Genomic DNA, 17,420 nt, shown 5'->3' on the forward strand with positions numbered 1-17,420 from the left:
GTACTTTTTACAGCACGAGTCTAAGTAGGAACATAAAAAAGACAGTATGTGTCTCCCTAACCACCAAAGAATGTAAACCCTGCCTTTTGGGCTCCAAACTTGAGTGCCAATTCTGACCAGAGTGATAGGCTAGTTCAAACAGCTACTATAGGGTAAATTGTAATTCAGTTGGTTACCTGCACGTGCCTAGCATGACTATGCAATGTTACAATCTCATTGGCCACCTAGGTGTGGCCAGGCTTTTGCTCTATAAAAGTTAGTCTGTGAGGCTGGGAGGGGTCGCTCTCTTCGGAGGTGGCCCTTACTGGTCAGTCAGTCAATTCTTGAGCCTGTAAGATGGGGGTGGTTGCTCTCTTTGGAGACGGCCCCAGCCGATCAGTCTGACTTCTAATGCTTAACATAGAATAAAGCTTTACATAACTTTAACTTTGTTTCAGTCTCGTTCCCATGGCCAATCAGTCTGACTTCTAAAACTTGGCATAAAATAAAGCCTTAAATAACTTTCACTTTGTCTCAGTATCGTTTCATTTAATGGAACTAACATTAACCACCCATATTAAAATATTCATTAAGGTAAATGTTGTCACTTTTGCATTGCTCACATTAACAATGCCTGTTTAGTTGGTGAAGATAAAAACTTGCCAGTAAATTAACAATGGTTATGATTTTTCTTAGCCAATGTTCATTTCCCCTGAAGAGCTCTGACTTTTATTTATGGCACAAAAGTAGTATCAACGCTAGAGGTAGTTTGTTTACTCATATTTTATTATCTGAATATTTCTTTTTTTCCCCACACCAGTCAGGACCCAAGGAAAATTTTAGTGTTGATCAGGGAAGCTAGCTAAGTCTCATGAGTAAGACAGACATAAAAGTGAGATGATTCTAACAAATACCTCATTTCTCTAGGCCAAATTTATATATTATACACATGTCTAGAGCACTTTCAATATGGTTCTGGTTGATGAATATCCATTTGTTCTTATCATAAATACAATTCTGCAGAATTGAATTAAAAAGATCTGGTCTGGAAGTCACTCATTCAGCGAATTTAACTGAAGAAAGTGTCTTCTAATGATAAAGAACTAGTAAAATCACGTATATTTTCACAATATAAAAAGTCCAGTATGTGCCATACCATCATATTAAGGTCACTAAAAGAATACAATGTTTAAATGTCTATAGGTTCTAATTTATGCAAACTGGATCTGTGTGCTGCTGCCCCTCGGAACAATTTGTTACTTAAACTGTAACCCCTGGAGGATTTTACTAGTTACCAAGCACATTTAGATATGGCCTTAAAAAATACATATACTGGCAACAGGTCTTTGGGGAGAAGGACGATGTACGACCGTGAAGCTGGGCAGCTGGGGATGCCCGGCTCGCTCAGGCCGGAAAGCCCCCTGCTTCAGGGAAGCCGAGCACCGAGGAACGGCCGGTCAGCTCAGGGTGGAACGAAAACCGCCTGCTTCCCTTTTTCGTTGTCGCTCCTTTCTCTTCCCAGAAGTGCTCCTTGTTAGTTAGAAGAGTCCTTTGAATGTGCTTGGTTAACTATAAACTTTATCCTCCTTCTTGCATGTCTGCAAGACCGGATTAATGTTTGACCTTCATCAATCCTTCTATTGGCTATTGTTTTCTATCCAATAAAAGCGAGACTGTGGAGTTGCTCGTGGCAGCAGTCCTTTTTGACTGTTGTCCCCTGCTCCCAGTCTTTTGCAGCTGACTTGTTTATGCCTAATTCTTCTCTCATCGCCAACTGGAAGCGGCACTGTGAAATAACAAAATATCTACATTAAGATCATGATTGGGACGCCTGGGTGGCTCAGTGGGTTAAGCGGCTTCCTTCGGCTCAGGTCATGATCCCAGTGTCCTGAGATCGAGTCCTGCATCAGGCTCCTTGCTCAGCAGGGAGCCTGCTTCTCTCCCCCTCTGCCTGCCTCTCTGCCTGCTTGTGTGCTCTTTCTCTCTTTCTGACAAATAAATAAAATCTTTAAAAAAATTATGATTACAATAGATTTACCTTATAAAATATTTGTCATACAATTTTAAGTGGTAAATTATTTCAATTCATTATTTATGTATTGTACTTACTAATATAGCCCTTCGCACAAAGAATGACACATTGAATGGCAAACCATCTAAGAAACAAATTCTTTTATAATACCATTTTCCATGAGAAAGATATTAAGAAATTCCTATTATCTTAGTAAAAAAAAAATAGTATCAATAGCACTTACTATTAAAAAGAATAAAGATGAGAAGAAAATTGGCTATAGTAGATCAAACCCAGTGAGGAGAGGAAGGAAAGATGTTACCCAGACTGTGTCTAGAATGGAAGTTCCAGCCGGGTCTTCCCTATTCAGACCAAGACTTGAGGTGTTACATCTCTTCATTTCAGGGCAACAGAGGATGATATAAAGAAGGAGATCAGCTGAGTACAATGAAGGCATTTCCCATTACTTGTAATACACTGCTATCGAATCTGTGTAGTTTCTACTTCTGATAATAAAACTGATTTTAAAAAATACGTAATGTAGCATGACAAATGATTTCTTCACAGTTCTTTGTGTATTCTGATTTATATTTTTTTATAAAAGGAAGTAAAATTTTAAATATTAATTGTTAATATGTGTACATATATGTATATGTATAACACAGCACTAAAACCAAAATAAACTGGCATGGTCTTTGATCCCTTGAAATATCAGTCTTATAAAATAATTCAATAATGATTTATTAAAAACCTGTCAGGTCTTTTGTAGAATCTGTATTACACTGACATGAGTAACACAGATAACTGAACAAACACCTAAAGCAAATAAACCATGTGCTAGCTAATATTACAGAAGAGCAAAGGGATGAATATGGATATTCATACTAGAGAGGTTGGGGAAACAAAGAAATATAGAAACCCCATCAAGTTCAAAACCTTTTAGAATTCACTACAGGCTAAGACTTTATATTCCCCTCTTCTCTGTCAAATAAAAAGGAACATAACTGGGAAAAAAAAAAGAAAGTGACTTGTCCGTGACTGAAGAATTGGTCAGTTTAGAGCTAAGGACTATACAGACCTTGGATTTTTTCCAAATAATTATGGCTAGTTTTTAAAAAGATTTTATTTATATATACATTTGTTTATTTATTTATGTGTGTGTGTGAGAGAGAGAGAGAAAACAGGTATAAGCAGGATGAGAGGCAGAGGGAGAGGCAGGGAATCTCAAACAGACTCCTGCTGAGTGCAGATTCCCAAAGTGAGATCTTATCTCAGAACCCTGAGATCATGACCTGAGCTGAAACCAAGAGTCAGATGCTCAACTGATGAGTCATCCAGGTGCCCCAATTATGGCTAATATTTTGAAGTTTTATGATACATCAGGCATTGTTGTATTACCCATTTATCTTCCCAACAACACTAAGGGGTGAGTAACAGTGTATTTTTAGACACACAGAAATATAATTCAGCTGCACTGCTACAGAGTACACATAATATGTACTCACACACACATTAACACATAAAGCTGAGATGAGGTTAACAGACAAGAGGTTATTTGGATGGATGGATATTCAGTGAACAGTGAATACATTTTTACTGATGATGAGGAGAGGAGGAGGAATGGCGTAAACTGGGAAGAGAGGTAGTATATTAGCTATCTATTGTGTAACCAATGAGCTGAAATGTAGCAGCCTAAAATGAAAACCATTAGCGCAGGAGTCTTCGGTCAGCTAATCTGAACTGTGCTAGACTGACATTGTCTTGGTCTGACCTGTTCCTGCTTGGCTGATTGGTCAATGAAGACCATTTGTGTCTGGCAGTTGATAAGCTATCAGCTAGGGGAAGGAAGTGACTGGACCATATATCTGTCATTTTCTAATGTGGTAGCTTTGGATGGTCACATGCTGGTGGCAGATTTCAAAGACTGAGAGAGGGATGCAAAGCATTTTGAGTTCACATTGTGGTGGAAATAGATGTGACCTCTTGTTGGGAGGAGGTGCAGAGAATTATGGCCACTTCTGCAATTTTACAGGTGGTGAGAAATAAAAGAGATGAATTGGAAAGAAATAAGGAGAACAGCAAAGTAACAACAAACTGCTAGACATATTTTTACTCCTAAAATCACAGAAATAATTGAAGAAAAAAGAATCTTCTGGGAGACTATTGACAATTAGATTTTTTTATGATGAATATAAATTTTTTATAAGACCCATTTGAAGCATTCCCTATTTCATTTGAGCTTTGCTTATAAAAGCATGTCACACATGGGAATTAGCTTTGCTTTTTAGAAAATGATCTTTATAGTTCTGGGTTATTGACACCTTTTTGCAAAGAAACAACAACAAAAGAGGAATTGAGAGCATTTTTTCTAATATACATTAAGAGACAAAGAACAAAATAAATGTGTTAACACTTACTGCAATTTATTGGAGCAACAGGACATCTTTCAAGAGATGGATTTTTTGCTTTATTTTTTCTATGGCAAGTTTGTGAAATTACAGCAGATTTTATCTGCACAAAGTGAAACCCATCTAACTCATGAATTCTTTGGTGTGATTGTTTAGTAAAGAAGGTAAACTTGCTGGGAAAGCATGTATGAAGAATTTTTATTTTAATTCTTTGAGGCTCTGATAGATACTTATAAATCTCAACCCAAACATTCTTCAATGGCTTCTTGACATTTAGATGCTGGGTCCTCTGTACTCTACCCCTTCCTACTTTTATCCTGATTAGGATCTGGATTTTTATCACTCAGTTTCTTCAAAGGACATCAAAACTGACCCAAATAGCAATGAAAATACATATGACATGATATCAGGAACACACAAAGACATACACACACACACCGCACACACACACACACACACACACACACACACACACACACACACAGAACTGCAAGTGCTAGCCTGCTGGGTTCTGTCTTTATACAGGATGAGTCATGGTCCTGGTTCTGGACCCTCTTGATCCTGTCTTCAATTGTTTCTTTAATCCTCTTGGGCTCTCTTATCTTTTGGTCTTCTTGTTTCTATCCATAAACACATATTATTAAGTTATGCAGGAGGATTAAAAGAAGACAATCCCTTCCTCTTAAATTAGCCTATAGCTTAGGTATCAAAATTGCAAAACTCAAGAAGCTATACAGAAGTCACCATGGTGTTTATTATTTGCCCTTTACCTATGACTTCCATTGCATTTCTGTCTCCCCCTCAAGATTATGAATTTCTGAAAGGACAAAGTCCACTCGTGTTTTGCTTACCACAGTGTCTAGCATATAAAAGATATCATTAAGTGCAGGTTTAATTAATTCCAAATTGACTTCATTTATGTCAAAAATATCTCTTGTTACCATGGCTACAAGGTCAACTTAATACTTCTTTATCAAGCTGTAAGATATTTGCTGTACCAACTACTATTACCACCCAGTTAAACAAAATTGACATTGAATCTTTGATGGTGGCACATTTTATTAACTACATGAAGGAATCAAAAATATTTTCTATGTATGAGTCCACCTTTATAGTCTTCATCATTATGTAATATTTTTGTGCACTGTTACATTTAGATGTATATTTATAGGACCTCATACCTGCATTAGGGGCTGGATTTTATAATTTGTCGTTAAAAGTACAGACATTAACTATTTTTCTTTACTTTTTAATTTTTAAATAATAAACACATCAAATAATTATTAAATAACCAAAAATCGCATTTCCTCAACTTATAACAAATAAATATCAAAGAATCGTAATGTATGTTAAAAACAAAATTATCAGCAGCCAGAGTGAGCCCCTTATGTTCTCTCTCCCAATCCCTGGTATCTGCTTTGCTTCTTTTATGATTACGTTCTCACTTTTGAGTATTAACACCTTCCTATGTATCTGGAAATATATAAATCTAAGACTCATTGGATTTACTCACATATGTTTCCTTTTTACTGTTTTTACAGTTCTTCTTACATTTTTACATCTTCTATCTATGTTACATCATCTTTCTTAAAATGTGTATTTCTAGATTTTCTAAGATATTATGAAGCTGTTTTAAGCTTCCAATAATTCATGAGGAAACCAATGGTAGCCCATATATTTTTTTTATTTTTTTTAATCTGTATGATTTTTAAAATTTTTTTTAATTTTTTATTATTTTTTAATTTTTTATAAACATATATTTTTATCCCCAGGGGTACAGTTCTGTGAATCGCCAAGTTTACACACTTCACAGCACTCACCAAAGCACATACCCTCCCCAATGTCCATAATCCCACCCCCTTCTCCAACCGCCCTCCCCCCCAGCAACCCTCAGTTTGTTTTGTGAGATTAAGAGTCACTTTTGGTTTGTCTCCCTCCCAATCCCATCTTGTTTCATTGATTCTTCTCCTAACCACTTAAGCCCCCATGTTGCATCACCACTTCCTCATATCAGGGAGATCATATGATAGTTGTCTTTCTCCGCTTGACTTATTTCGCTAAGCATGATACGCTCTAGTTCCATCCATGTTGTCGCAAATGGCAAGATTTCATTTCTTTTGATGACTGCATAGTATTCCATTGTGTATATATACAACATCTTCTTGATCCATTCATCTGTTGATGGACATCTAGGTTCTTTCCATAGTTTGGCTATTGTGGACATTGCTGCTATAAACATTCGGGTGCACGTGCGCCTTTGGATCACTACGTTTGTAACTTTAGGGTAAATACCCAGTAGTGCAATTGCTGGGTCATAGGGCAGTTCTATTTTCAACATTTTGAGGAACCTCCATGCTGTTTTCCAGAGTGGTTGCACCAGTTTGCATTCCCACCAACAGTGTAGGAGGGTTCCCCTTTCTCCACATCCTCGCCAGCATCTGTCATTTCCTGACTGGTTGATTTTAGCCATTCTGACTGGTGTGAGGTGATATCTCATTGTGGTTTTGATTTGTATTTCCCTGATGCCGAGTGATACGGAGCACTTTTTCATGTGTCTGTTGGCCATCTGGATGTCTTCTTTGCAGAAATGTCTGTTCATGTCCTCTGCCCATTTCTTGATTGGATTATTTGTTCTTTGGGTGTTGAGTTTGCTAAGTTCTTTATAGATTCTGGACACTAGTCCTTTATCTGATATGTCGTTTGCAAATATCTTCTCCCATTCTGTCAGTTGTCTTTTGATTTTGTTAACTGTTTCCTTTTCTGTGCAAAAGCTTTTGATCTTGATGAAATCCCAATAGTTCATTTTTGCCCTTGCTTCCCTTGCCTTTGGCGATGTTCCTAGGAAGATGTTGCTGTGGCTGAGGTCGAAGAGGTTGCTGCCTGTGTTCTCCCCAGGAATTTTGATGGATTCCTTTCTCACATTGAGGTCCTTCATCCATTTTGAGTCTATTTTCGTGTGTGGTGTAAGGAAATGGTCCAATTTCATTTTTCTGCATGTGGCTGTCCAATTTTCCCAGCACCATTTATTGAAGAGGCTGTCTTTTTTCCATTGGACATTATTTCCTGCTTTTTTGAAGATTAGTTAACCATAGAGTTGAAGGTCTATTTCTGGGCTCTCTATTCTGTTCCATTGATCTATGTGTCTGTTTTTGTGCCAGTACCATGTTATCTTGATGATAACAGCTTTGTAATAGAGCTTGAAGTCTGTAATTATGATGCCACCAACTTTGGCTTTCTTTTCAATATCCCTTTGGCTATTTGAAGTCTTTTCTGGATCCATATAAATTTTAGAATTATTTGTTCCATTTCTTTGAAAAAGATGGATGGTACTTTGATAGGAATTGCATTAAATGTGTAGATTGCTTTAGGTAGCATAGACATTTTCACAATATTTATTCTTCCAATCCAGGAGCATGGAACATTTTTCCATTTCTTTGTGTCTTCCTCCATTTCTTTCATGAGTACTTTATAGTTTTCTGAGCATAGATTCTGTGCCTCTTTGGTTTGGTTTATTCCTAGGTATCTTATGGTTTTGGGCGCAATTGTAAATGGGATTGACTCCTTAATTTCTCTTTCTTCTCTCTTGTTGTTGGTGTAGAGAAATGCAACTGATTTCTGTGCATTGATTTTATATCCTTACACTTTACTGAATTCCTGTACAAGTTCTAGCAGTTTTGGAGTGGAGTCTTTTGGGTTTTCCACATATATTATCGCATCATCTGCAAAGAGTGATAGTTTGACTTCTTCTTTGCCGATTTGGATGCCTTTAATTTCCTTTTGTTGTCTGATTGCTGAGGCTAGGACTTCTAGTACTATGTTGAATAGCAGTGGTGATAATGGACATCCCTGCCGTGTTCCTGACCTTAGTGGAAAAACTTTCAGTTTTTCTCCATTGAGAATGATATTTGCGGTGGGTTTTTCATAGATGGCTTTGATGATATTCAGGTATGTGCCCTCTATCCCTACACTTTAAAGAGTTTTGATCAGGAAGGGATGCTGTACTTTGTCAAATGCTTTTTCAGCATCTATTGAGAGTATCATATGGTTCTTGTTCTTTCTTTTATTGATGTGTTGTATCACATTGACTGATTTGCGGATGTTGAACCAACCTTGCAGCCCTGGAATAAATCCCACTTGGTCGTGGTGAATAATCCTTTTAATGTACTGTTGAATCCTATTGGCTAGTATTTTGGTGAGAATTTTCGCATCTGTGTTCATCAAGGATATTGGTTTGCAATTCTCTTTTTTGATGGGATCCTTGTATGGTTTTGGGATCAAGGTGATGCTGGCCTCATAAAATGAGGTTGGAAGTTTTCCTTCCATTTCTATTTTTTGGAACAGTTTCAGGAGAATAGGAATTAGTTCTTCTTTAAATGTTTGGTAGAATTCCCCCGGGAAGCCGTCTGGCCCTGGGCTTTTGTTTTTTTGGAGATTTTTAATGACTGTTTCAATCTCCTTACTGGTTATGGGTCTGTTCAGGCTTTCTATTTCTTCCTGGTTCAGTTGTGGTAGTTTATATGTTTCTAGGAAAGCCTCCATTTCTTCCAGATTGTCAAATTTGTTGGTGTAGAGTTGCTCATAGTATGTTGTTATAATAGTTTGTATTTCTTTGGGGTTAGTTGTGATCTCTCCTCTTTCATTCATGATTTTATTTATTTGGGTCCTTTCTCTTTTCTTTCTGATAAGTCTGGCCAGGGGTTTATCAATTTTATTAATTCTTTCAAAGAACCAGCTCCTAGTTTTGTTGATTTGCTCTATTGTTTTTTTTTTTTTTTTGGTTTCTATTTCATTGATTTCTGCTCTGATCTTTATGATTTCTCTTCTCCTGCTGGGCTTAGGGTTTCTTTCTTGTTCTTTCTCCAGCTCCTTTAGGTGTAGGGTTAGGTTGTGTACCTGAGACCTTTCTTGTTTCTTGAGAAAGACTTGTACCGCTATATATTTTCCTCTCAGGACTGCCTTTGTTATGTCCCACAGATTTTGAGCTGTTGTATTTTCATTATCATTTGTTTCCATGATTTTTTTCAATTCTTCTTTAATTTCCCCGTTGACCCATTCATTGTTTAGAAGGATGCTATTTAGTTTCCATGTATTTGGGTTCTTTCAAAACTTCCTCTTGTGGTTGAGTTCTAGATTCAGAGCATTGTGGTCTGAAAATATGCAGGGAATGATCCCAATCATTTGATACCGGTTGAGTCCTGATTTAGGACCGAGGATGTGATCTATTCTGGAGAATGTTCCATGTGCACTAGAGAAGAATGTGTATTCTGTTGCTTTGGGATGAAATGTTCTGAATATATCTGTGATGTCCATCTGGTCCAGTGTGTCCTTGCTGATCTTTTGCTTGGATGATCTGTCCATTTCAGTGAGGGGAGTGTAAAGTCCCCTACTATTATTGTATTATTGTTGATGTGTTTGTTTGATTTTGTTATTAATTGGTTTATATAGTTGGCTGTTCCCACGTTGGGTGCATAGATATTTAAAATTCTTAGATCTTCTTGTTGGACAGACCCTTTGAGTATGATATAGTGTCCTTCCTCATCTCTTATTATAGTCTTTGGCTTAAAATCTAATTGATCTGATATAAGGATTGCCACTCCTGCTTTCTTCTGATGTCCATTAGCATGGTAAATTCTTTTCCACCCCCTCACTTTAAATCTGGAGGTGTCTTTAGGCTTAAAATGAGTTTCTTGGAGGCAACATATAGATGGGTTTTGTTTTTTTATCCATTCTGATACCCTGTGTCTTTTGACAGGGGCATTTAGCCCATTAACATTCAGGGTAACTATTGAGAGATATGAATTTAGTGCTATTGTATTGCCTGTAAGGTGACTGTTACTGTATATGGTCTCTGTTCCTTACTGATCTAACACTTGTAGGCTCTCTCTTTGCTTAGAGAACCCCTTTCAATATTTCCTGTAGAGCTGGTTTGGTGTTTGCAAATTCTTTCAGTTTTTGTTTGTCCTGGAAGCTTTTAATCTCTCCTTCTATTTTCAATGATAGCCTAGCTGGATATAGTATTCTTGGCTGCATGTTTTTCTCGTTTAGTGCTCTGAAAATATCATGCCAGCTCTTTCTGGCCCGCCAGGTCTCTGTGGATAAGTCAGCTGCCAATCTAATATTTTTACCATTGTATGTTACAGACTTCTTTTCCCAGGCTTCTTTCAGGATTTTCCTTTTGTCACTGAGACTTGTAAATTTTACTATTAGGTGACGGGGTGTGGGCCTATTCATATTGATTTTGAGGGGTGTTCTCTGAACCTCCTGAATTTTGATACTCGTTCCCTTTGCCATATTGGGGAAATTCTCCCCAATAATTCTCTCCAGTATACCTTCTGCTCCCCTCTCTCTTTCTTCTTCTTCTGGAATCCCAATTATTCTAATGATGTTTCGTCTTATAGTGTCACTTATCTCTCGAATTCTCCCCTCGTGGTCCAGTAGCTGTTTGTCCCTCTTTTGCTCAGCTTCTTTATTCTCTATCATTTGGTCTTCTATATCACTAGTTCTTTCTTCTGCCTCATTTATCCTAGCAGTGAGAGCCTCCATTTTTGATTGCACTTCATTAATAGCTTTTTTGATTTCAACTTGGTTAGATTTTAGTTCTTTTATTTCTCCAGAAAGGGCTTTTATATCTCTCGAGAGGGTTTCTCTAATATCTTCCATGCCTTTTTCGAGCCCGGCTAGAACCTTGAGAATTATCATTCTGAACTCTAGATCTGACATATCACCAATGTCTGTATTAATTAGGTCCCTGTACTTCGGTACTGCCTCTTGTTCTTTTTTTTGTGGTAAATTTTTCTGCCTTGTCATTTTGTCCAGTTAAGAGTATATGAAGGAGCAAGTAAAATACTAAAAGGGTGGCAACAACCCCAGGACAATATGCTTTAACCAAATCAGAAGAGATCCCAAATCGTGAGGGGTGAGAAAGTGGATAAAAAGAGGTTCAAAAAGAAAGAAAGAAAAAAAAAAAAGAAAAGGAAAGAATTTAAAAAAGAAAACACATAAAGAAAATATAAAAAGGAAAAAATATATGTATTAGATAAACTAGTTAAAAAACGTTAAAAAAGAAAAGGGTAAAAGTTAAAAAAAATTTATCCGAAGAAGAGAAAAAAAATGAAAAAGAAAACAATTTAATTAACTGTAGGACTAAAAAAATCACAGGGAAAAAAAAAAATCACAGGGAGAAAGCCATGAATTCCGTGCTTTGCTTTCTCCTCCTCTAGAATTCTGCTGCTCTCCTTGGTATTGAAACCGCACTCCTTGATAGGTGAACTTGGTCTTGGCTGGATTTCTTGTTGATCTTCTGGGGGAGGGGCCTGGTGTAGTGATTCTCAAGTGTCTTTGCCCCAGGCGGAATTGCACAGCCCTTATCAGGGGCCGGGCTGAGTAATCAGCTCGGGTTTGCTTTCAGGAACTTTTCTTCCCTGAGCGCTTTCTGTAGAGTTCCGGAGGACGGGAATACAAATGGCGGCCTCCTGGTCTCCGGCCCGGAGGAGCCGAGAGCCCAGGGCTGCACTCCTCAGTGCGCCCTCAGAGAACAGCGCCCAGTCACTCCCGTCTGCCTGACCTCCGGCCGCGCTCCGAGCTCACCGAGCCTGCGCCAGTTCAAGGTAACACCGAGCTGTGAGCTTACTGTCGGCTCTGTCTCTGTAGCCGGCTTTCCCGTACCAATACCCGCAAGCTCTGCGACACTCAGACACCCCCGATCCTTCTGTGACCCTGCGGGACCTGAGGCCACGCTGACCCCGTGTGGGCTTCGCCCCGTTTAGCCTCTGGAGCGATGTCCCTCAGCGGAACAGACTTTTAAAAGTCCTGATTTTGTGCTCCGTTGCTCCGCCGCTTGCCGGGAGCGGGCCCCTCCCCGCGGGGTCTATCTTCCCGTTGCTTTGGATTCACTTCACTGCCAGTCCTACCTTTCAGAAAGTGGTTGTTTTTCTGTTTCTAGAATTGCTGTTCTTCTTCTCTTCGATCTGCCGATGGATTTGCAGGTGTTTGCAATCTTTAGATAAGCTATCTAGCTGATCTCTTGCTAGCTGCAGTAGTCTCAGCCTGCTACTTCTCCGCCATCTTGACTCCTCAGCCCATATATTTTTAAGATTTTGCCTTTGACTTTGGTTTAAGCAGTTTTATGTTTTGTGCTTATGCTTAATTAACTAATTTTCATCAGCCTGTTCTTCATGGTATTTCTTGAATTTATGATTTCATATTTTTCTTATGTTGGAAAACTCTCAAATATTGCTCCTGCTCCCTTCTTCCTTCTCATCTAAGGACTCTTGCCTTCTTTTGTTTTCTACCTTTAGGAATTTTAGATAGTGTTTTCTGACCTCTCTTCCAGCTCTTTAATTCTCTTTTTTGACTGTATCTACACCAGTGAGGTGTTAGTTTTGCTTATCGTGCTTATAAATTCTAAAATTTCAATTATTTTAGTCTTCTAATTAATTTCTATGTTTTCTAATTGTATACCTACATTGTCAACCTCATGTTTCATTTATTTAAACATTAAAAGGATAGATATTTTAAAATCTGCATGTGATTTATGCAAAATGTGGAGCTCATGTGTCTTTTTATTGTCTGTTTCTTCTATTAGCTTTATGATTTCTTATGGGTTTGTGTCCCTATTTATCTTTTATTGTGTACTGAAAAATGTCTGAAACATTTTTTTCTGTGTGTGAAAATGATTTGAGAACAAGGCCAATAACTATCTTCTTCTAAAAAGGAGTTTGTTAGTTTGTTTTGGGCTGATTTCTGTGGACACTAGCAACACAGAAGTTCTTTTTTTAGGCTATTTATTTATTTATTTATTTGACAGAGATCACAAGTATGCAAAGCAACACAGAATTTCATTTGCAGTACTGGGCATTTGGATGACACAAAGATGAGATGTAATGTCTAGGGGAGCTACTGTATCCCCACTTTACCCTAACTTCTAAAGTTCAGCTCTTTGGAATCCCTTCCCCAAATACAGAGATTTCAACCAGCTCCTGGCCTTATTTGGCTCTAAACTCCAAGTGTCCTTATAAATATGCTGTGTTCTCAAACTCCTTATTCAGTTTCTTATACAAATGACCACTAATAGAAAAGAAGCCATAAATGCAAAGATCACCTACATGAATTTGTATTCCCTCAGATCTTAGGTTAGTCATTCATTATCATTATGTTGCCTTACCAGTGTCTTTCAGAATATTTTATTTTTTTAATTTTCACAATTTTTTATTATCTTCAATGATATAATGTTTCAGATTTCCATTCTACTATTATCAGAAATCAGATCTATCAATTTTCAAATTATAATGCTACTTCTACTTTAGCACTCATTTCCTAACCTTCCTTTCTCCAAAAGAAAGAAGTGCTACTCTGATGTAAGTTAACCATCTAGAATGAAGGCTACTGAAGGTACAGGCATGATGCAGTTTTAAGCATTTCACAGACACAGAGGTTGACTGAATGGGTTCGTTTCGTGTATTGTTAAAGTTATTTTTCTTTTTTATAGAACTGTAGCAGTCACAGGATTCTAGAATATTGCATTTTCTTCCAAAGTTTCATATTTATTATTCCACTTGTTTTCATCTAGCCTGTCTCTCTCCTCATGGAGTCACCGACTTAGGAACTTCTGTCATCCCTCTTCTTCAACTAAACTCAATCATTCTTGCTCATGGTCTACTTAGAGTCCCAATACCTCACTCAGCATCCCTGCAGTACTCTAGTGCAAAGTCACAGCTCTGTTCTGTGAGATCCCAGTGCAGTAATTATCTAATAGCATAGTAGTTAAGAACAAAGTCTCTGATAAAAACTTCTTTGACTCCTCCTCTTAGTAGCTATGTGAACTTGGGTAAATTACGTTTAATAGAACTGTTTCCCTCAAAAAATGTGTTGGATTTCTAACCTCTACTTCAGAGTGTGAAACAGGGTCCTTGCAGATGCAATTAGTTAAGATGATTGAAGTGGACCCTTAATGCAGTTATGACCGGTATCCTTATAAGAAAATAGAATCACACAGGGGGAATGGCATTGATGACATAGCAGAGAGGAACTGCCAGAATCGATGGCCAGTACAAGAAGCTAGAAAGAGGTAAGGAAAGATTTCCCCTAACAGGTTTCAGAGAAAGCATGGCTGTGCTAACACCTTGATTTGGGACTTGTAGACTCTAGAACGGTGAAAAAATAAATCTGTTGTTTTAAACAATCCAGTATCTTATTATGGCAGCCCTGGGAGCCATTATATAGCCTCTTTTTGCCTAGTTTTCTCATCTGTAAAATAGAGATAATAATAGTACCTTTCAAATCAAAACACTGTGATATGTGTCATTTGCTTATTTGGAAAATTAACATATATTTTTTTAATCAAGTAAACATGTCAAGCTGTAGTCAAATTCTTGGAAGAAGTTAGGAACTCCCTAATTTATTTCTTCATTATCAAGTATTACCTGCTTATTTTTTGGCTTCTACCTCTGACATTTGGCTAAAAACCCATTCTGAATTTATCAATTACCAAACGAAAGGTCTTATTACATCCTCCATCCTTTGGCTTCTGCTGCCCTTGAAACTGTAATCTGTTTATCTCTTGCTTCTTTCTCCTCTACCAAGTTTCTCTGTATTTTTTTTTTCAACCCTACCCATAAATGTTTGATCTTTCTTTCTTTTACCTTATAAAGGAAGATATTCCTCAAAATATTATTTATTTGTTTGTTTCTATTTTTTGGTCCCAATATCACTTGAGCTGTAGGTCTCTGAGTTTCTTCAGCTTTCCTCATATGGCTTGGTTTCACTTACCTTCACCTTTCTGCCCAATGTCCTCTGTGGTATCTAGAATTTGTCATTGTTGCCTCAATAATATAAAAAGGGTTCTCAGTTTTACAACTGAGATTAGCTCCTGCAGTTCTAGTAATAAATTTCAATGCTCTATTAGCTACTTTGGCAACCATATATCCAACATTTGGGTCAGAATTTCTAACTTGACATTTCAAAAATGTGTGTTTTCTCCACATTTCCCACATAGTAAAATAAAATTTAATACAAGTTTATTTTATAAGCTTGGTTTTGACTTTCCTTTCCTAACTACATTTTGTAAAATAATATAGCATGCAACATATTATAACTGAGGGTATGCTGGAGGGATAAGAATGGGCAGGAAAAAAAAAATTATTAGTGGTGCCTGGGTGGCTCAGTGGGTTAAGCCTCTGCTTTTGGCTCAGGTCATGATTTCAGGGTCCTGGGATTCAGCCCTGCATCAGGCTCTCTACTCAGCAGGGATCCTGTTTCCCCCTCTTTCTCTGCCTGCCTTTTTGCCTACTTGTGATCTCTGTCAAATAAATAAATAAAATCTTTAAAAAAATTATTAAGCTATCTGCATTCTCTAGGTGATTAGACATGTGAAGAAATTGTCCTACATGCTAGCCTTGTCTAAAATAATTTTGTATGTCAATTACTGTCTTCTGCTAGATAAGTCTGAGGTAGTTAACAAAGATTACAAGTTGCTTATTGTATTTTCTTTAAGAAGTCAAAGAAACATGTAGTTCATTTGCAAAATATTTTCATCATTTAACTTCAAATAAGATGGGCTCCGCCTTTAACTTTCCATGTGTAACTGTATTTATTGTTCTATGGTTACTTCATCCCTGCCAAAAGCCAGATAAAGGAATAACAGCAGTATTGTGTGGAGTCAGATCTAGTGGTTTTGAATATCGTTGCTGTCCTGTAATTCCCTCAGGGTAAGTGAGGACAAGGGGGAATCTTTCTGCAGTTCCCTAGGTGTTTTCAGTGAAGAGCGTTAAAGCATCTGGCACATGGTATTTTGTATTCAGCCAGCTCCTCCTAGTAAAGTGTGTTCCCCAGGAGTAAATTAGGCAATTAGCAGAATCATTAACTATTTCAAGCCAACAAAGTATCACTTAGTGCACCAAAGTAATAATGAGCAAATTAGTAATCATGTAGTCATTGAGTACTCAAGAAGTAAAGCTGCTCACTTTGGAGAACCCATTGACTCATTCGTCCAATGAAAAGCCAAGAAAAAAAGGGTTTGCAATGGGATTGACTAGATTCTCTGGAGGCAAAAAACTAACACATTGACAATCATTCACATACTCTGACAATATCATATTAAAAAAAATTCAGACTTCAGTTTTTATATGATTATCTTCATTATCATCATGTGGTACTTAATCGAAATACACATATTCAGAGAAAGTGAGGTTCTAACCTATTCAGCACCTATGCAAATAACCAGCTATGCTCATTGTTGACAATGTCATGAACACAGGGGTCTATTTATCAATCTATAATCAGAAGTTATAAGTTTGAGAACAGACTGTATAAGTTTTAGAGTCATGACACATTGAGGATGCTATAAAAATCTTTGAATTGAACCAACAGGGTTACTTTTGAGATGCTGTAGTACTTACAAAAAGAATTAGGAGAGAGCGTGGGTGGCTCAGCGGGTTAGCGTCTCCACCTTCAGCTTGGGTCATGATCCCAGAGTCCTGGGATCAAGCCCTGCATTGGGCTCTATGCTCAGCAAGGGGCCTGCTTTCTCCTCTCTCTCTCTCTGCCTGCCTCTCTGCCTACTTGTGATCTCTGTCAAATAAACAAAATAAAATCTTAAAAAAAAAAAGAATTAGGAAAATATTTGTTATATTACAGGAGTTTAAGAAACATTACTTGGATTTTATATCATCATTTCATATCTGTGATCTACAGTGTAAATTAAAATAATTGCTATTTTCTCTGCCACATAGTATGATTGAGACAATGAAGGAGGTTGAGAGTATGAAAGCATTTTATGCAAATTTATAATTACACATCTGACTGCTTCTACATGCCACATGTACTCTACAGGTCAGAATATTATTGCTCTTAGAAGTTAATTAACTTTATGAAATTTAGCATAATTTCTAGGATACTAAATTTTCAATAAATGGTGGCTGTTATTAAAATGGCATATTACTCTTATTAATAATACTCATATTTTACAGATATTTTTTCTATATTTTCTAGTGCCTAGATTTGGATTGTGATCTAAGAAAATAATG

This window comes from Mustela erminea, chromosome 7, assembly GCF_009829155.1.
Source record: "Mustela erminea isolate mMusErm1 chromosome 7, mMusErm1.Pri, whole genome shotgun sequence".
In the NCBI taxonomy this organism is placed as follows: Eukaryota; Metazoa; Chordata; class Mammalia; order Carnivora; family Mustelidae; genus Mustela; species Mustela erminea.